The sequence below is a fragment of the Chiloscyllium punctatum genome, chromosome 41 (genome assembly GCF_047496795.1).
Source record: "Chiloscyllium punctatum isolate Juve2018m chromosome 41, sChiPun1.3, whole genome shotgun sequence".
Taxonomy (NCBI): domain Eukaryota; kingdom Metazoa; phylum Chordata; class Chondrichthyes; order Orectolobiformes; family Hemiscylliidae; genus Chiloscyllium; species Chiloscyllium punctatum.
In genome coordinates this window covers 33,881,325-33,902,066 of record NC_092779.1, presented here as the reverse complement: position 1 = coordinate 33,902,066, position 20,742 = coordinate 33,881,325, and the positions used below count along the sequence as shown (strand labels likewise).

General features: G+C 41.7%; 1 protein-coding gene across 10 annotated transcripts in view; it reads right to left on the bottom strand.

The window, feature by feature from the left end:
* The window catches only part of elmo1 (engulfment and cell motility 1 (ced-12 homolog, C. elegans)), a 281,631-nt gene extending 261,370 nt beyond the window's left edge, over positions 1 to 20,261 (bottom strand). For 3 of the 10 annotated variants that reach the window (XM_072560693.1, XM_072560705.1, XM_072560702.1), the window contains exons 1-2: positions 20,176 to 20,253; positions 12,238 to 12,316 (exon numbers count right to left, since the gene is read on the bottom strand). The gene's annotated coding sequence lies outside the window, so the exon portion shown is untranslated. Of the gene's footprint in view, positions 1 to 564; positions 728 to 8,316; positions 8,372 to 12,237; positions 12,317 to 20,051 lie in introns of those variants that run through there. The other 7 variants (XM_072560701.1, XM_072560704.1, XM_072560695.1 and 4 more) reach the window with 6 other exon arrangements.
* Positions 20,262 to 20,742: the final 481 nt, after the last annotated feature.

Sequence of the window (20,742 nt, the reverse complement as noted above, 5' to 3'; positions counted from 1 at the left end):
TTATTATAATTGACTGTAGCATCCATATGCTGGAGACATATCAAGTCATTTGAGGTTCCGATTCCAAACCACTAACTAGTGACCCTTGGCAAAAAGTGTGGACTGCAAAAGAGAATAAGACTGAACTCAACTGTGGTGCTCTTCTCAATTGAGTACTCACTTAGTCTCATACACTTCCAACATCCATTTGTGCACAGCCAATCATGATTTCAGGGTAGGAAAGGAAAGGTGAAGGAGGAAAAAAAAGTACTTTCTTTATTTCAGAGAGGCACTAAATTTTAATTGCTTAAATCTCTGTCTCCACATCCCTGTAAAGATATGCTGGGAAAGAATGGAATGTAAGTACTCAAATTCCCACGTCACATAAGAGAATGCTAATTGGCACTAACGTTGCCTCAAGCGATATTTGAAACAAACCACAAGAGGAATGCAGTGTACAATGTTACCTTTTTATCTCATTAAATTTGAATCTATTGTCTAACACTCTCATTATTAAGGCCCAAAGGACATGTACAATATCTCTAATGCAGGAAACCACAACCCCAATACAATTACCTTACCCACCTAGTCATGGATTGATATGACAGCATGCAATTCTACAAACTGTCCATAACAAAATCCATGTCAATTTTGAGGTCAACCTTTTTGAAAATTTCATTCTTGGGAAGTAGTCAACACAATGAGGTCAGCAGTTTGTCCATCCCTAGTTGCCCTAGAGTAGGAAGTGTCCTTCTTTAAACCAAGAAGGCAGGTCACTACCTTCTTTTCAAGGGGATGGTCAATGAATGCTGGCCTTGGCTGTGATCCCTGTTGACAAATACAAAAACATTTGGCTCATATTATTAGTAGATATTTGATAAAACTGGGTAGCAAGTATGGTAGATGTCAAGTTGAGGCCACATTGATCAGAACAGCACATTTCTTTCCCGACATGACATCTTGGAACAAGCTGGATTTTTAAAGAAGTCACTTTTAAAGATATCAACTTTTCACAACTCAGTTTGGAAAATCTGGAAAAGATATTCAAACTGCTACACCATGGATTATTAGCGCAGGGTTTTGCAGTAGTATGCCAGTAACATAATCAAATGTATCTTAAAATATATTCTTTACTAATACAGAAGATATCTGCTGTACTCATTATCAGGAATAACAGGAAATGTCTGCATTTCAACTACATTGTCAGCAAAGCCCTCCCAGGTCAAATACATGTTTTTCTGAATTGGATTACCAATTAGATGTTAATTAGTGCCAACTTCAAGCAGTTTTCTCCTGTGGGCTCCAGGCTGGGCTGAGACAGCCAAAATTAATTTAATACATTACTCTTACAGAAGAAAATCTAGGCTGGACTTGTACAAAAAGTTCCCAGAGGATGCAGGCCGCAGTACAGTACCTCAGAATCAAGCTTTGCGCACAGGTTCCTTCTCTTTGCTAAATCCATACAACTGGGTATAGTGTGGCTTTAGCAGTGATTTTTCACTTCCTTTTGCAAAAGTAACAACAGGAGAGGAAAATTGCCAATCGCCAGCACATGCTGCCAACAAAGCAGGCCATTGATGAAAACGTACAGATACATACAGCGGTAAACATACTACAGAAAACAAATGAAGAGAAGCAGCCCAGAAATGAGCCCAGACCATGCTGAGCACCAGTGGGTGATGGAAAGTACTTGGAGGTCAATCATCAAGACAAAGCCTTTGAATGAAGGAATTTTCACATGTATTTCATCTCAGCAACAGAGCTCTGTGCCTATAGCATGGTTTACTTTGATCTCTAATTCCCAATACAGTGATAATCCACCACAATTAACTAATTTTACTGACAAACATAGTTTAAACGATCATTAATTAGTGCTCACTTTCAGCAGGACTGCAATACTCAGAATTATTGCTCTTATAAGTCAAACCTATTTTCATTTGACTTTTAGTCATAGTCATGCAGTGTAGAAGAGGCCCTTCAACCCATTGATTCTGTAACGGCCTAGCTACACTCATCCCACAGCTTTGAATGTTATGAAATTTCAGATGCTCATTCCATCGACATTTTAAAGGTTGTGAGGTTTTCCGCCTCAACTACCCTCCCAGGGAAAACATCCCAGATTTCCGCAGTCCTCTGAGTAAAACAAATTTGTCACATCCCCTCTAAGCTTCCTGCGCTACACCTTAAAATGATGTCTCCTGTTACTGATTCTTTAACTAAGGCAAACAGCTGCTTCCTATCCACCCTGTCCATGCTCCTCAATCTTAGACATTTTTATTGGTCCCCATCTCAGCATTCTCTGTTCTAAAGAAAACAACCCTTAAAGAAAACAAAGCTTATTCAGCCTCTCTTTATAGCTCAACTGCTCTATTCCAGGCAACATTCTGGTGAATCTCCTCTGCAACCCCTCCAGTGCAATTATAGCTCTCCTATAGTGTGGTGACCAGAAATGCACATAGTATTCCAGCCATGACTTGACCAAAGTTCTGTTCAGCTCCAATGTAATCTCCATGCTCTTATAGTCTATGTCACGGTTGATAAAGGTAAATGTTCCATTGCTTTCTTAATTACCATATTAACCTGTTCTGCCAACTTCAGGGATCTGTGGACAAGCAGCCCAAGAACCCTCTGTTCATCTGAGCTTCCTACCGTCCTGCCATTCACTGAGTACTCCCTCGTCTTGAGGCTTCTTTTAATTTTAAGAGAACTGAACAAACTAGAAATGGAATCATAAGATTCAAATAGACTATTAACATCATCATGATTTCAGTTATTTATATGAAAGAAAAGTAACTTTTTCAAAATTATTTGTTTCTTACAGTGGAATTAGTGCCTGTTTGAATTTGAAATGGCTGATAATTGGAAGAGAATGTGCCACATGTTGCCAATGTGTCTCTACGAGCCTAATAGAGACAACACACTAACACTATAATAATACAATACAAAACCACAGCCTTCTCACATGGAGAATGACTGGATGATTCCAATACTAAAAATAAACTTTAAATAAACAGGAGTCACCTCCTGTTTGTCTCTCAGGCGTGGTGCCTGGAAAGAGGGCCAAAAGCTGGCCAACTAAGCAAAGAATTAAAAACCAAAAGAACTGCGGTGCTGTAAATCCGAAACAAACACAGAAATTGCTGGAAAAGCCCAGCAGGTCTGGCAGCATCTGTGGAGAGAAATCAGAGTGACCCTTCCTCAGAACGGAACTGTAAACAAAAACATTATATCCTTGCCATTAAGAATAATAATGACAGAACTTCAAAAAGGAGGTATGAGCTGCTTCCCCCTACTGCTGAAGGATGAATAACAGGAAGGACAAACCTGCATTTCTATGAAAATTCCATGACTCAAAGATATCCCAAAACACTTTAGAGACATTAAATTACTTTTGTTAATACTATTATAAAGTCAGTAAATGCAGCACCCAATTCGCCTGCAACAGTGTGACACAAATAATAATGTGATACTGAAATTCAATCTTTATGATTGGTGCAGGTTGAGGGATAAATGTTGACTAGGGTATTACAGAGCCACTTGTTATTCTGCAAATGAAACAACAGAATCTTATACATCCCACCTTGAAATAGGCTTTACATCTATTTTGAAAGGTGTCATCTCTGACAGTGCAGCATTCCCCCTGTGCTGCAACAGTCTCATTCTATTCACATGTATTCTGGGATTTCATCTAACCAACTATATCAGAAGAAAGAACGACATTACCATGGCAGACTAGAATTAACTTGCCGAATGGTCTACTCCTGTCTGTGCCAACCATGATGCTATTCTAAACTAATCCAATCTGCCTGCAAATGGTTCATATCCCTTTATTCTCTGCCTGTAAATATCTCTCAAACATTGCTATTGTATCAGCTTCTACCATCTCCCCTGGCATCTACACCATCTGTGTAAAAACTTGCCTCACACATCTCCTTTAAACTTTCTCCCTATCACTATATCCCCTAGCATTTGACATTACTACCCTGGGAAAAAGATTCCAACTATCCATGCCTCTCAATTTTAAATACTTCTATCAGTTTGCTCCTCAGCCTCCAACAGTCTACTATAAACAATCCAAGTTTGTCCAACCTCAGTTTATAGCTAATACATTCTAATCCAGGCAATATGCTGGCAAACCTCTTTTCCATCATCTTCAAAGCCTCTACATCCTTCCTATGGTGTGGTAAACAGAACTGCACAAAATATTCCAAAGTGTTTTCTTTTATTCATTCATGTTCAATAACTTGGCCCTGCCTGTTCTTCCTATTGGACTTACTTGAGTTAATCTCTGCTTTCGCCTCAATCACTGTACATACTGACCTAGTGATGTGGTCTGGTCTCCCCACCTCACCACACTAGTTTAAAGCCTCCTGAGTGACACTAGCAAATCTCCCTATAAGGTCATTGGTGCCCTCCAATTCAGATGGAACACAGCCTTCTTGTACAGGTCCCTCCTGCCCTGGATGAGATCCCAATGATCCAGTGTTCATGTGCCTGTCCAATGAAGCCCTCTCCTCTTATCCAGCCCTTTAGCCATGCATTCAACTGCATTATCTTCCCAAGATTATAACTGTTTAGGTCCTGCTTTTCAACTACCTAACTAACTCCCTAAATTCCCTTTGCAGGACCTCATCTCTCTTCACCAATTCTATTTAGTACCAATATGGGCCACATTCTCTGGCTGCTCACCATCCCCTTTCAGAATATTCTGTGCCTGCTCAAAGACTTGCCCCTGGCACCAGGGAGGTAACATACCATCCTGGAGTCTCGCTTGCAGCCACAGAAATGCCTATCTGTGCCCCTGACTATAGAGATCCCGATGACGACTGCTTGCCAACACTTCAACACTCACTACTGTAAAACCGAGCCAATCATGATGTCACCGATCTGGCTGCTGCTGTTGCTTTCCCCTGAGACACCACAGCCCCCCATAGTCCTTGTTTGAGAAAGGAATAGCCACCTGGGACTTCTACACTGCCTTCCTGCCCTTCCTTGCGGTCATCCATCTATTTGGTTGAACTTCTGGTGTGGCCACATTCCTAAAACTCCTATTTGCCTCTGTGTGCTCCTCAGTGAGTCCAACTGCCACTCCGACTGATCCATGCGGTCTGAGAGAAGCTGCAGGTGGACATACTTTCTGCAGACAGAGTTGTCAGGGACATTTGACTTCTCCCTGATCTCTCTCATCTCACTCCACTAAGTGCCATTAGCACCTCTCTAGTAAATACTGGATTAATAGAAAAATAAAGAGCTGCCCTGACCACACCTTAATGCTTGATGCCCTCCTCAACCAAGGCTGACATTCACAAAGCCCACACTTTGAGCTCAACAGCAGTACTTCGACCTCACTGCTGAGACTCTGCTATTTCTAAAGCAAAACTACATTTTCTAACAGCCTCTCTCTTTCTGTTTTTGGTGCAAGGAGGAGGGAACAAGTGAAACACTTAGTCATGTCACGTTTGGAGACACCGGGTCCTCCACAATCCCTTTCTCAGTCGTACTGAGCAAGCCAATGTCGCCCAGAACCCTTGTCAGTCACTTTGCACTATCACCCTCTCTTAATTTCAGTCACCAAAAGTAAGCATGAAAGTCCAGCAGGCAGTGAAGAAGGCAAATGGTATGTTGGTCTTCATAGCGAGAGGGTTCGAGTACAGGAGAAGGGATGTCTTGCTGCAATCGTAAAGATCATTCGTGAGACCACACCTGGAGTACTGTGTGCAGTTTTCATCTCCTTACCTGAAGGAAGATGTTCTGGCTATAGAGGGAGAACAAAGATGGTTTACCAGACTGATTCTTGGCATAGGGCATCTGACATACAGCGAGAGACTGGGTCAGTTAGGACTATAATCACTCAAATTTAGAAGAAAAAGGGGATTCTCAGAAACCTATAAAATTCTAACAGGAGTAGACATGGAAGAAACAAAAGGATGTTCCAGATGACTGGGGAGTCCAGGGTTAGGGATAGGCCTTTTAGGACAGAGATAAGGAGAAATTACTTCACCCAGCCTCCTCCTAAAATCTTAAAATGACAGACGACAGTCTTCAGACAATTCAATTCACTCCACGTGATACTGGATGCTGTGAAGGGCCCTAATGACATTCTGACAATGGTCCTGACGACTTGTGCTCCAGAACCTGCCACATCTCTAGCCAAGCTGTTCCAGAACAGCTACAACACTGGCATTTACCTGATAATATGAAAAAATGACCATCTAGGTCTTCGAGACAAAAAGCAGGACAAATCCAGCCCTGCTAAATATTGTTCCACCAGTCTCTGCCTAATGAAGGGTTTCGAAAAGATATACAAGGATGTTGCCAGGGTTGGAGGATTTGAGCTATAAGGAGAGGCTGAATAGGCTGGGGCTGTTTTCCTTGGAGCATCGGAGGCTGAGGGGTGATCTTATACATGTTTACAAAATTATGAGGGGCATGGATAGGATAAATAGACAAAGTATTTTCCCTCGGGTCGGGGAGTCCAGAACTAGAGGGCATGGGTTTAGGGTGAGAGGGGAAAGATATAAAAGAGACCTAAGGGACAACTTTTTCACACAGAGGGTGGTACGAATGAGCTGCCTGAGGAAGTGGTGGAGGCTGGTACAACTGCAACATTTAAAAGGCATCTGGATGGGTATATGAATAGGAAGGGTTTGGAGAGATCTGGGCCGGGCGCTGGCAGGTAGGACTAGATTGGGTTGGGATATCTGGTCAGCATGGACGGGTTGGACCAAAGATTCTGTTTCCATGCTATACATCTCAATGACTCCAAGAGGCACTGGCAAAGTAATATCCTGCCCACAGATGGTCAATTTGTCTTCTGCCAGGGGCACTCAGTTTTTAACCTTATTAAGCTATGGTCCAAACATGGACAAAAGAGCTGAATTCCAGAGATGAGAGTAACTGCCCTCAACATCAATCAGATTCAGTACCAAGGAGCACCAGCAAAACTGGAGACAATAGCTGGAGAGCAGAAAGGAAGATGTGATTGTTGAAGGTCAATCATCTCAGCTCCAGGACATCCCTGCAGGGGTTCCTCAGGGTAGTCTCTTAGGCCTAAACATTTTTAATTGTTTAATCAATGATCTGACCTTCACTGTTTATTGAACAATGTTCATCATAACCCTCAGATTCTGAAGCAATCTATGTCCATATGCAGTGAGCATCCAGACTGAGGTGATAAGTGGCAAGTGACATGTGCACTATACAAATTCCAGTCAATGACAAGTTCCATAAAGGAAGAATTTAACCATCATCCCTTGGTGTTGAGTGGCATTATCTTCACTGAATCAACATCTTGGTGGTTACCATTGACCATAAATTGAACAACCATATGACTATTGGGGATATAGGAACAGGTCAAAAGAAACTCAGCTCTTTCTCCCCAAAGCACTGTCCACCACCTACAAAGCACATGTCAACAGTGCAAAGGAAGATTTCCCGCTTGCCTGGATAAGTGCAGCTCCAACAGAAACTTCACATCATCCAGAATAAAGCAGCCCACTTGATTGGCATCCCATCCACCAGCTTCAACATTCTTCACTACCAATGCATAGTGGCAGCAGTTTGTACCATTTATAAGAGGCACTGCAACAACTGATCAAGGCTCCCCTGAACACACCTTCCAACAGAGACCTCTACCATCTAGAAGATACTTGAGAACACCACGAAGTCCTCTTCCAAGCCAAACACCACCCAGACTTGAAACTCTAATTCCTATTCCTCCACCTTTGCTAGGTCAAGATCTCTTTATAATAGCACTGTGGGTGTGCCCACGCTGCAAAGATTCAAGTGGTTCAAGAAGGCAGGTCACCATCGTCTTCTACAGGGCAATTAGGGATTTGCAATAAATTTGGGTGAGCCAGCAAGGGCACATATACCATCATTAAGGGGCAATATTAAGCAAGTTTTTTTTATTCTTAGCAATAAAACAGGAATAGACACATCTGGAAGATTACTAATCATATTGTTCACTTTAGGAACAACAGTCCTGTATTGCTAGTGTCCAACCTCTGCAGATATCCAGGGATAAAGCATTAAATGAAGGATGTTGACACTTACTTTTACAAAAAGCAGAGGAATTGCTACTATACATCTTTAAAAGTATTTATTAAAAATTCAATGCTAGATTTTTTTTTGTTAATGAAGAGTATTAAAGGGTACGGAACAAAGTTGGATGAATGAGTTACAACACAGATAGCAATGATTTCAATAAACGGCCCATGAATAGGATCAAGAGATTCCTGGTTCTCTGCTCTACACACTACTACTGGCAAGGGTTAAGACAAACGGTTTACCTGCCATTGAGCTGAAAAATGATGTAGCAAAAAAAAGGATGCTTACTTTGAATGGGATTATCCAGACAAACTGCTGAGGAAGAAATGGAGAAAACCATAGCCTGAAAAATGGAGGAGCAGCATAATGAACGATCAGTAACCAGTATAAATCAGTGACAGACATTGGTATCACTTTGGTAAAACTGATGGTCAAGTAGTAAGTGAAAAACACAGAGCGGTGCAATGACAGATGTGCACAATATCAGTATCAGAAATGACACAGAAAAACAGAATTATTGTAATTAAATCAGCTTTCACCAGGGCTTTATTTCCTCCCTGTTCTTTTTGAACATGTTTCCCCTTCTCTAAAACATCTCGGATTGTTTGTGCATCAGATACCCCTATAATGCCCCTATATGGGTCTATTATCTTCTTTTTGAACCTTAATGGTGAGTATCAACAGGTCACTCAACTGAAGGGGTATGCAACAACTCAGCCAATCCTGCATGTATCCAACATCCAACTATTGGAAAATGGATCAGTTGGAACAAAGGGATGGTTTCTGTGCTATACATCAGATATGCTCAATTTGTCTTCTGCTAGAGCCACTCAATTTGTGATCAAACATGGACAGAACAGCTGAACTCCAGAGATCCAACTGTCCTTGACATCAACCAGATAGTAATGCTTTGCCTCACCAGGATAATGCAGTAGAAACCAAGCCCCATTATTGTTGAAATTTTCATAAAACACATTTTTTTTAGGGAGGGGAGGGGAGAGAGAGAGAGGAGACAGAGAGAGAGGGGGGGGGAGAGAGAGAGAGAGAGAGAGACTTCTGAACAGCCTGGAACCACACAGTCAGTGTGTCTTATTTACTGCCGTTGGTGTCTTCCTACTGAGGAGGAGTTTATTTTTGAATTTTTTTTTGTTTTTCTTTATTGTTTATTGTGATTGTTTTCTGGGTTTTCTTTCTGCTATTTCTGATCATTTGAAGCTGTGCTTAGTTGAACAGGCAGTTGCTATCACTGCTGCTGCTACAGCCTGAGCCTGCTCCTGCTACTGGACCCTGGACTTCACCTGCACCCCAGCAATGCTGCTGCTGCCTGGGCCTACCTAAACTTGGGGCCTGCTTCCACTACTGCTGCCTGGGGCCTACCTCCACTAAAAAAAGATAAAAAAAAGTGTCAGACTTTCCTGATGCTTAGAGGGAGTTGGATCAATGCCAAGGTATTTCTACATGTAAATAACTGCTGACTTGGTGATGGGATCCCTGCCTCTGTGGTATCATTTCACCTTTGATTTTAGAACTGCCCTTTTCCCATTTCAGTCTACAATCAAAAATACAGAAAAATAGAAAATGCAGTCTTCCAATAGAGACACAGGTTTAGGGACTGGAATTTAAGAGGGTAGGGCCCAGATGGATGGGGTTGAGGGAGGAGGCGTGCACATAATTGGAAATAACAGGATTGTGGCAATGTTACTAGAGTAGTAATCCAGCAGCTCAGAAGGTAGCTCATCACCACCTTCTCAAGTGCAATTAGGGATGGGATATAATGCTGGCCCAGCCAAGCCACGTCCACCTTCCTCGAGTGAATTTTAAAAAACTCTGGAGATCATGTTCAAATCCAATCACTGCAACGGGGGAAATTTGAATTCATTCCAGAATAAACAGCTCCCTCAGTAACAATGGTCATGAAACCACTAGGTTGACATAAAATATTCTTTGTGGAAGGAAAATAGAATTCCTTACCCCATCTAGGTTACATGAAACAAAAGAGCAACAACAAAGTGATTGACGGGCCTCTGAGTTTCAGCAAGCCACTCGTTCATACCAAACCTCTACAGAACAGTATATTTAAAATAATACCAAACAGATCACCTCATTACAGCAACCTGGGCAATGGAAGCAACAAGTGCACACCCTGCCCAGTTGACTATATAATCTAACAAGGGGAAACTTGTACTGAAATTGGGAAGTCTTTTCCAAAGACTAGACAAACAACAACCCAACATTAAAAAAATCCAAAAATAAATCATGTGGCCAATGGCCAAAGTTCTCTGGACCATTCCTGGTCCTTATTTTATATGGGGTTGTAAGGATTTATATTGAGGAGTGCCATAAGCACCACTCACTAGGATTATGTCATGTAAACTTGTGGGCAGAACAAAGCTTGTGTGACCTGCCACCTGGTCCTCCTCAAAGTCACTGTAACAATGTCTATTATATCAGTGTAACCTCTGATGCTTACATGCAATGAACTATATCATTCAACTATATGAACTATAACAGTTACAAGTGGAGTTCCGCAGGGATCAGTTCTGGGTCCTCTGCTGTTTGTAATGTTTATTAATGACTTGGAAGAGGGAGTCGAAGGGTGGGTCAGTAAATTTGCAGACGATACGAAGATTGGTGGAGTTGTGGACAGTGAGGAGGGCTGTTGTCGGCCACAAAGGGACTTAGATATGATGCAGAGCTGGGCTAAGGAGTGGCAGATGGAGTTCAACCCTGTCAAGTGTGAGGTTGTCCATTTTGGAAGGACAAATAAGAATGCGGAATGCAGGGTTAACGGTAGGGTTCTTGGTAAGGTGGAGGAGCAGAGGGATCTTGGGGTCTATGTTCATAGATCTTTGAAAGTTGCCACTCAGGTGGATAGCGCTTGTAAGGCAGCCTATGGTGTATTAGCGTTCATTAGCAGAGGGATTGAATTCAAGAGTCGTGAGGTGATGTTGCAGCTGTACAGGACCTTGGTAAGGCCACATTTGGAGTACTGTGTGCAGTTCTGGTGCCTCATTTTAGGAAAGATGTGGAAGCTTTGGAGAGGGTGCAGAGGAGATTTACCAGGATGTTGCCTGGAATGGAGAATAGGTCGTACGAGGATAGGTTGAGAGTGCTAGGCCTTTTCTCATTGGAACGGCGAAGGATGAGGGGTGACTTGATAGAGGTTTATAAGATGATCAGGGGAATAGATAGAGTAGACAGTCAGAGACTTTTTCCCCGGGTACAACAGTGTTACATGGGGACATAAATTTAAGGTGAAGGATGGAAGGTATAGGGGGGATGTCAGGGGTAGGTTCTTTACCCAGAGAGTGGTGGGGGCATGGAATGCGCTGCCTGTGGGAGAGGCAGAGTCAGAATCATTGGTGACCTTTAAGAGACAATTGGATAGGTACATGGATAGGTGCTTAAGCTAGGACAAATGTTCGGCACAACATCGTTGGCCGAAGGGCCTCTTCTGTGCTGTATTGTTCAATGTTCTATGTTCTATATCTTTGTAACTACAACAGCCTCTTCTAGTTAAAACAAGAAATGGTTTTCCTCTACCACATTTGATCAAGCAGACTGATACTTTCCTACACTTAAGGAGTATGGTCGCAGCAACCTTCATCATGAACAGCAACACATACAAAAAAATCCAAAGTGAGGACCAGCGATCTATGATTTACTGAAAAAATTAAGCTTAAAGGAAAAAGCATATAACTGTACAAAGAAATGTTGGAAGGTCAGATAATTGGTCAATATACTGAGAATAGTGAAGAATCATTAAAATATCAGAACAAAAATTAGAATCTGAGAGAAAGAGCAAACTGATGGAGGGGCAGGCTGACAAGTCACCAGGTCCAGATGGACTTCATCCACGTACCTTAAACCAGGTGGCTAATGAGGAAGTCGAAGTATTACTTAACTTTCAAAACTTCCACAAAATTTGGAATGGTTCTATCAGATTGGAAAGTAGTAAGTATAACATTCTATTCAAGAAAGCAATGAGGCCAAAAGCAGGAAATTGTAGGCCAGGTGATTTGATGTTTTGTAATGGAGGAATGTGTTAGAATTGATCACTAAGGAGTTCAAAACTGGACACTGGGGGGGAAAAAATCAAGGTAATCAGTAAGAGTCAGCATTGTTTTATGAAAGGAAATTGGTGTTTAACCAACTTACTGGAATTGTTTAAAGGAATAACAAGCACCGGGGAAAAATATTGTAATGTACCTGGATTTCCTGAAGGAATTTGACAAGGTTCCACATGAAAAATTATTGCATTAAGTAAAAGCCCATTGTCTGGTAGAACCTGTGAAGAGAAAACAGTTAACATTTCAAGTCCAGTACAATTCTTCAGAAAATACTTTGAAGGAATATGGAAAACATTCCTGTTCCCCCCAAAAAAAGAGTCATATCAATATTTTCAGGGTTTGATTCAGATTTCCAGCATCCACAGTAGTGTGCTTTTATAGGAACTCCTTGTGTAAGAAGCAACATAGTAACATGGATATAATGAAGGGTCATATGGTGGAGTGGTAATATCCCAACCTCTGGGACAGAAGATATGGGTTTCAAATCTATCTACCCAGAGGTGTGTCAAAATATGTCTGAACCGGTTGTTTCAAAGGATGTTGTAAACTTGGCTGGCTAGAAGCAACCAGAAAGTATATATAACTGGGTCTTTTCATATTGGCAGCAGTCTGTGCTAGATCCTCAACTTCTGAAAGTTGATATTAAAGACTGAGGAGGGGGGCGAAATCTGCAACTGACACAAAAATAGAAAAATAGGTTAGGAAAATGATGTAACAAGGATATAGATTGATACTGATAGGGCTATGAGCAGGCAAAAATCTGACAGTTGAGAGTATAATGTAGGAAAGTTCAAGTTGTACACTTTTGCAGAAGGACTAAAAAGCAGACTTTTATTTAAATGGTGAACTGCAGAATTTGAATGGTGCAGACGAATACAGACCTTCTAATGCAAAAAATATGCAAAGGACAGCAAATGATTAAGACAACAACGGAGTGCTATATAAAAATCAAAAGACCTGCAGATGCTATAAATCAGGAAATAAAACCCAGAAATTTCTGTACAAGCTCAGCAGGTCTGGCAGCATCTGTGAAGAGAAATCAGAGGTAAAGTTTCGGGTCCAATTCTGAGGAAAGGTGACTGGACCTGAAACGTTAACTCTGATTTCTCTTCAAAGATACTGCCAGGCCTGCTGAGCTTTTCCAACAACTTCAGTTTTTGTTTGTGAATGGAATGCGATACTTTGTCATGAGACGGATTGCACATAAAAGTAAGGAGATTATGGTTCAGTTGTCCAGCGCTTTGAGATGTGGTTTCACAAATCAAATACTTTGTTGAGTTTTGATCTTCTTCTTTAGAAAAGGATATTAGTGCAATGTGGGCAGTTCAGATGAGATTTACTAAATTAATAACTGAAAATGGACAGATGATCTTATGAAGAAAGATTAGACAGTCGGGGCCTTTTTATTTGGAGTTTAGAAAAGTGAGGGGGGAATGGATTGAAGTGTACAACAGTGGTCTTAGCAAGGTAGACATCGTGAGGATAACTCCTCTTCTGGGTGAGTCCAGAACTAGGGACTAAGGGGTGATATTTTGAAATTAGGTTGCTTCTGTTAGGGCAAAAATGAGGGGAAATTTTCTCTCTGAGAATTAAGAGACTTTGAAACATTGTTCCCTCAAAAGGTGGCAGTGTGGTAATTGAATATTTTTAAGGCAGAGGTAGCCAGATTTGTGTAAGGAAAGGGGATTAAAATATCAGCAATAGATGGAAATATGGAATTCAGAACACAAACAGACCAACCATAATCTTACTAAATGGTGGAGCAGGCTCCTAATGCATGTGTCTGTATAAGTTATTGACACTAAAGTGTTTGCTACAGTTTGCAACTCAGATATTGAAGCCTTACTCCCTCACAAAATAAGATCTGGACAATCTTTAAGCTGGGGTTGATAAATGGCAAGTAAGATCTGGACAATCTTTAAGCTGGGGTTGATAAATGGCAAGTACATACATAACATAGAAGTAGCAGGCAGACATTCAATTACTGTCAGTCACTGAACTCTCCTACTGTCAGCATTCTGGCAGTTAGCATTCACCAACATCTTAACTGCATAAATGCTGTGGATAATAACAACAGGTTGGAAGATAGGAATTCTGAGAGAGGTAATGCATCTTCTGACTGCCCAACATCCACAAGGCACAAGTCAGGAGTGCAATGGACAGACAAACGAAAAATCACAAAAAAAATTAATTCATTCATTTTATAGTTAATGTAGTCAGAATCTAGTCCCATCTCATGTGACTGTCACACAAAGAGATAACCTGCTCGCTGTTTAATTTCACAAGTTTGTTACATATTCTGAAACTTCAAAACGCTTGAAGGCATTGACAGTTTTGAACGATTACTGTAAAAGACTAATTCCGAGTGCTGGCTCTTTTTTGAAACTTAACTAAGCACAGGTCATGTTACACCACAGAAGGGACAAATTTCCTGCTCCTGTCCGTGTACAGACACTGAGTTATTCTCTGCCTACTTTGTTACTTACCTACCTATTGGATGAGAATGATTTAAAGAGGACCAAGATATGAACAATGAGTGAAGAGACTTTCACAAGTGGAGAGCACCATGCAGGAATGAAATATACTGTATGCTTACATTTTGTAAAACGTGTTTGCTTTGGGAGTGGAGTACAATGATGCAAAATGTAACACCACGCATTTGCTGGAAACAAACTTTCATAGCCTACTCAGTCATGTCAAGTGAAAATTGTTGGAACAGGTTCTTTATGGAAATTGAGCCTGTCTGAAACTGGCACATCCACTTTGACATGACAAGGATTAGTAATGTGACCGCTTGACCTGATTATCCCATCCTCTCTCGGGGCTTGGGGAAGCATGTAACTGAATTAGAATGGAAAATATCTCAAATTCTAGTTCCTGGAAAGGATCCACAATATTTAAAACTCATTTTGCAAGTGACTAAAAGCTGAAGAGAACCATTTATACCACAGCACATCTCACAGAACCATCACAACCATCTGTAGCTCTCAGCACTAAACTGATAATTGTTTTCTTTCTCCTCTCTAATTGCTTATTTCATTAAACGTGACCAAACTTTTCTCAAAATGCCATTCTCCTTCAGTAATCGCAGAGTCCTACAAAAGGACTTTAAAGTGCACAGCTCCAAGCTCTACATCTAAAATTAATGAATCTTCACTTGCACATTATTTCCTGCACTTGTTTCTTATTTAAACTGTTCAGCGGATGGAAACCAGAAATGGTTTTGATCACTTCCTGTAGCTTGCCCTGAACTGCACATTTTTCAGGTTGGTTTAAAAGTAACCTGCAAGTTAGATCTCAAAAGCCAGGCTGTTTGTCCCTGAGCCTCTGATTATCAACAGCACTGTAGATCACAAAAGCAACTCAAAATAAACTTGGCAATTGGTTTAAACTCAATTTGTTGTAAACTCACCTGAACACAGATTCATAGGCAAGGACCCAATCATGCCAGATCACGTAAAACAGGTGCATAAGTGTGACTCAAATTAATTTTAAATCATTAAGACCTGCAGGTCAGAACTTGGGTTCCATCAATTACACTGGGGACTAGTACCAACAAGCACACGTGCACCTGTTCTGGGAAAGGGAATTTTGGAAGTGCTCAGAACAGCTGTGACAAAATTGTTCACAATTCAGTGATTTACACAAACAATCTCCCACAATTCTGCCCTCACCTCTTCCCTTCTTTCCCACAATTACAACTAGGATCTCCCTGGTCCTTACTTATCATCTCACCAGGCTCCACGTCCCAAGGATCATAAGCCACCATTCCTGTCATATCCAACAGGATGCTGTCACCACCAGACACATACTCCTTTCCCCTCCCTTGGACCATTCCCTCCAAGATATCCTAGTCCACTTCTCCTTCATTCCCAGTACCCACCTCACATTCTCACAGCACTTTCCACGTAGTTGTAAAAAGGATTTTTCCATGAATACTCACAAAACTGAAAGTTTAAATTTTCTCAGCTTCTAATAACCTGCCTTTTTAAAATCAAACTCAAGGTTTCTAAGCTGCACAACCTAAACTTCTATTCAGGCAATTGAATCCCTGACCCTCTGTGAAAGATTCCTTTCTAGAACAGAAACTACACTTGCTTTGACCCAAGTCAGGTATCCTCTAAACTACCATGGGAACCTTACATCTTTGGGTTTGCTGAACTAAAATCAATCCTCAATTATTCTGAATTGAATCAAGCTTGTAGCTTTCCATGCTTACTTAACTTATCATAAATCCTATTGTACAAATATCTTGTTCCATTAACATTTCAGGGGTTCACAGTCATGTACTCTCTGACACATTCTGGTTTAGATCACTGCTCCAGAAGGACTTTGTACCATTTAAAACAAAACCTTCGCGACCATACCAACACACATACGTATTATTCGGAAATCCAAACCCTGAAAACTATACTTATAAAACTGAGAGATCACACACCTTGCTACACAATCCCTCTACTCAATCCCTCCATGGACCCCTCTGTCTGCATTCCTATTTCTACATTCCTCCAATGCTGGTCTGTTCTGTAATCTCAAATGTCTTGTTCAACCACTGCCTCGGCCTTAAGCTCTGAATTTCTTTTCAGAAATCTCTCTATTTTTAGATATTCATAACAACTCCTTTTTTTTAAAACCAAGCTTGTCATAATACCCCCTTGAGCCTGGTTTGGTGCCAATTTGTCTGACATTTCGGCAAAGTGTCTTGTACCCAGTTACTTCAAAGATGCTTCAGAGATACATTTCTTTGTTAGGAGCAGAGAAAATCCAATTCCTGAAAACTGACTAAAGAAAGGTACTGTTGTGTTGTCCCAGTCGAATGTGTGGTCCCTATCATCTGTGGTCGTGGCATTTAGTGGCTCTGAACTGACAGCCAGACTTCTCCAACCACTGGGATTCATGGTAGTCCAGAAACCGACAGCCATGTTCAGACAACAACTCACCAGGATAAAAGACCCGATACCCACCATGTGCAAGACTAACAAAATCTACAAGATTCCATGCAAAGACTGCAGAAAACACTAAAAAACGGCAAACAGACTGACAAATAACCACAAAATGCCACGATCAGCTGTCCCTGGTAGCCATACACACAGATGACAGGTACCAAAAATTCAGCTGGGACAATTCAACGATCATAGGACAAGCTAAACAGAGGACAGCCAGAGAATTGCGAGAAGCATGGCACTCATCCATGGTACTAGACCCAATATACCAACCACTACAATGAACAACTGGAACTGGCAACTGGAAGCAGCAGAAACAGAACCAAATAAATTCCAGAAGACACAGTACAGCGGCACTTCACAGGAGGTTCCAAAGCACTGAAGGTGTCACCTAGACAAGGTCTGCAAATCAACTTCCCAGCTCGGTAAACATACCCACAACAATGACAACCAGCATCTGAGCTATAAGTCTTTACACAAACCTTGAATATTTAAACATTCTGCATCCATTGCTTTTTGAGGAAGGGAATTCCAAATGCTCACAACCCTCAAGAGAACAAAAGAAATGGGCAATCACTTTTTTTAAAAATTACCCCAATATAGATTTTCCGACAAAAAGAAACATCCACCCAGTCAAGACCTCTCAGAATCTTATATTCTTCAGTTAAGTCATCTCTGACCCTGGTAAACTCTAGAAGATACAGGCCTAGCCTGTCTAGCCTTTCTTCAGAAAGCAATATGTAAAAAGAACAATGATGTAATGATTACATAATCTATTTCTATGAACACATGTCCACAGACCTGAAATGTTAACAGCTCCTCTCTCCACATACCAGAAGACTGTTTCTCACATTTTCTGTCACTATTTGATTTCCTGTAGCAGCACAGTAAAAAGGTGTGTTATTCAGCTCTGTACTAACTAAAATTCTCTCACAAACAGAATCCTGTCACTTTTGACAAAAAAAAAGCACTCCTGAACAAAATGTTGTTAGTTAACTCCATATCCAAATTGAAATGATAAGCAAGGAGTGAAAGGTAGTTCACCTGGGCATTGAGTACCCACTTGTCCAGTGTGGGTTGTTCTGACACAGCCAGGATCTCAAGAATACCAGCTGGCTGGTGTCAAGTAGAAAATTCTCTGAGTAAAGGCTTCCCTTCAAACACAGAAAGAAGTTAACTGGAGTCAACTTCATCATTCACATCCAAATTAAATATGGCAAAAGTGAGGACTGCAGATGCTGGAGATGAGAGTTAAGATTCAAGTGGTGCTGGAAAAGCACAGGAAAATCTGCTCCTCGGATGCTGCCTGACCTGCTGTGTTTTTTCCAGCACCACTCTAATTTTGACTCCAAATTAAATATACCCAGTACAAATAATCCTTATCAACAGGACAATGTGAATAGAATTGGTGCTATGCACATCAATACCTCATACATCCATGAGCTGTAGGTTTGTGACAACATTAGAGATTGCCTTAATCAAAACATTGAAAGTGTCAACTGTTACTATAACCAGACAGTGTAGGAGACTGTGGTGACCTACACCACCTGGAATGACACTGAAATTTTACACAATTCCTTTAATGTAATAAAACATCCCAAGGTACTTCACATGAGCCTTATGAACTGAACACAGTACAATATTAGGGCAAACAGCCAAAATCTTGGGTCAAACTGATAAGACTCCTTTAAAAGGAGGAAAGAATGACAAAGGGAAATGCAAAGGTTATGCCAGAAGCAGCTGAAAGGCAAAGTTAGTAATGGTGGAGCAATTAAGATGGGGGGGGAGCGGGAGGCGATCAAGTGACCAAAACAAAGTACAAACATCTATGACGCCCAACGTGAGAGATCCTTCTTATTACCCTCATCATATTACCTTCAAATACAATTGAAGTGTGTTTAAAAGTGACAATAAGTCATTACATCTGTCCTTACAAGCTGGAGTGGCTGTATTTGAGGAACCAGGGTGTTATTTTTGGAAAGAAAACAGTGAGCTTGTTTCTCAATGAAAGGGAACAAAAAGGGTCTATTTGAAGCAGGTCAGTGTTAAGTTTACAGATCTACTTAGAAAAGCCAACCTGGTTTTCAAAACACTCTGAACAAGCAATAAATGTTTCCTGGCTCCTGCAACATCTGACTACAGTTTGCACTTGTCTTTTACGGCGTTGCAAGTTGCTGAAGTTTACAATTCTTTTGGGAAATAATGTTTTCAAAATAACTGTCGCGCTTCCGTGTGTTTGGGGGAAATGTTGGGGGGGCTGCCGTTTCAGTGTCGAGCAGATACTATCATGCTGTCGAACTCTAGCGAGGCGAAGGCCGCTGTTGCACAAAAGAGAAACTGACGGAGCAGCATGAAGCTTCCAAATTGGTCTGAAAGAGGCTGGCACAAATTCAAGTGAAGCCAAAGCTGTGCTGCTGTGTTTCCACTGACCGGGCTGGCCCGGTCACCCGGTCAGACAGCTCGCCGGGGCGGGAGTGCACTGGGCTCGGGAGAGCTAGGCTCCAACCTCGGCTGCTCAGCCCCTCTCGCCGTTATTTCTGCACCATTTTGCTGTGTGGGCTGCTCATACGTTCGTGTATGTGTGTGTGAGAGAGAGAGAGATGCCATTTCTCTTCTGCTGAGGCAGCATTCACGTAGAACAGTCTTTTTTAAAAAAACACCATCAAATTTGCGAGGCGGCTTGACCCCAGTTGTATGTCAGAGCCACGCCGCTAACCTCGGGCCCGCTGTCTTTAAAGCCCAGGAACCAGCTCCAACATTGCTGTAACGCCAGATCATACACTGAGAAAGAGAGGGAGAGAGAAATACACACACACACAGGGCTCGGCATCTTCCACTGGGACTTGTCGGCAACTAGTGATCATAAAGGAGAAAGTGGGCCCCAGCTGCAAACTGGAACTACAGAGACTAGAATTCACCGGCAAAGCGGGGCAGACGGGGGGTAATGCGCAGAGCTCCATTCAAACAAATACAGAGAGGGAGTGAGAGGAGAGTCAAAAAGCATTCCAACCTGCTTTCCTGTTTATTATCGTTACTAACAATACATGTCCCTCCTCCTGCTAGGGCGGTGAGCGCCTTGGCTTTAATCATTAATGGCTCAATCTCGAAGAGGATTGAGAGAAGCAGTGACTGACCTGACTGTCTGCTCTTGTTGCTTTTCCCACCGTCTCAGCCCCCGGCGGCCGAGCGCTTGGTACCGACTTGTCACTTCACACACCCGCGCCTCCTGCTGGCTGCTCTGTCTCTTTCTCCAGCCTCCAGTCCCAGTAATTCGGCAACAAACCAAACCTTCCAGTCAAAACCCTCGTTAGTAAGTTTCTCACATAGTATTTACGAAGGGGAATGTGATTAAATACAGTATTTGTCAACCTTTTTTTTCTCCCTAATAATACGTCCCTGAATTATCAGAGTATCATTGGGTCCGTTTGTGAAAAGGACGCTGGATTGCTGGGTTAATAGGGTATTGATTTCTGCAACTGCTTACTACAATTCTGGGCCACTCTGCCTGCTCCTCGGATGCTGCCTGACCTGCTGTCATTTCCAGCACCAGTCTAATCTTGATTCTAATCTCTAGCATCTGCAGTCCTCACTTTCGCCCACTTTTGTACCTCAGCCCATGTAACAGTTTATAACTTATTTGCTAGAATAATTAATATTACCTTAGGACATGTAGCCACAATTACGGAATGAGGTTTATCTTA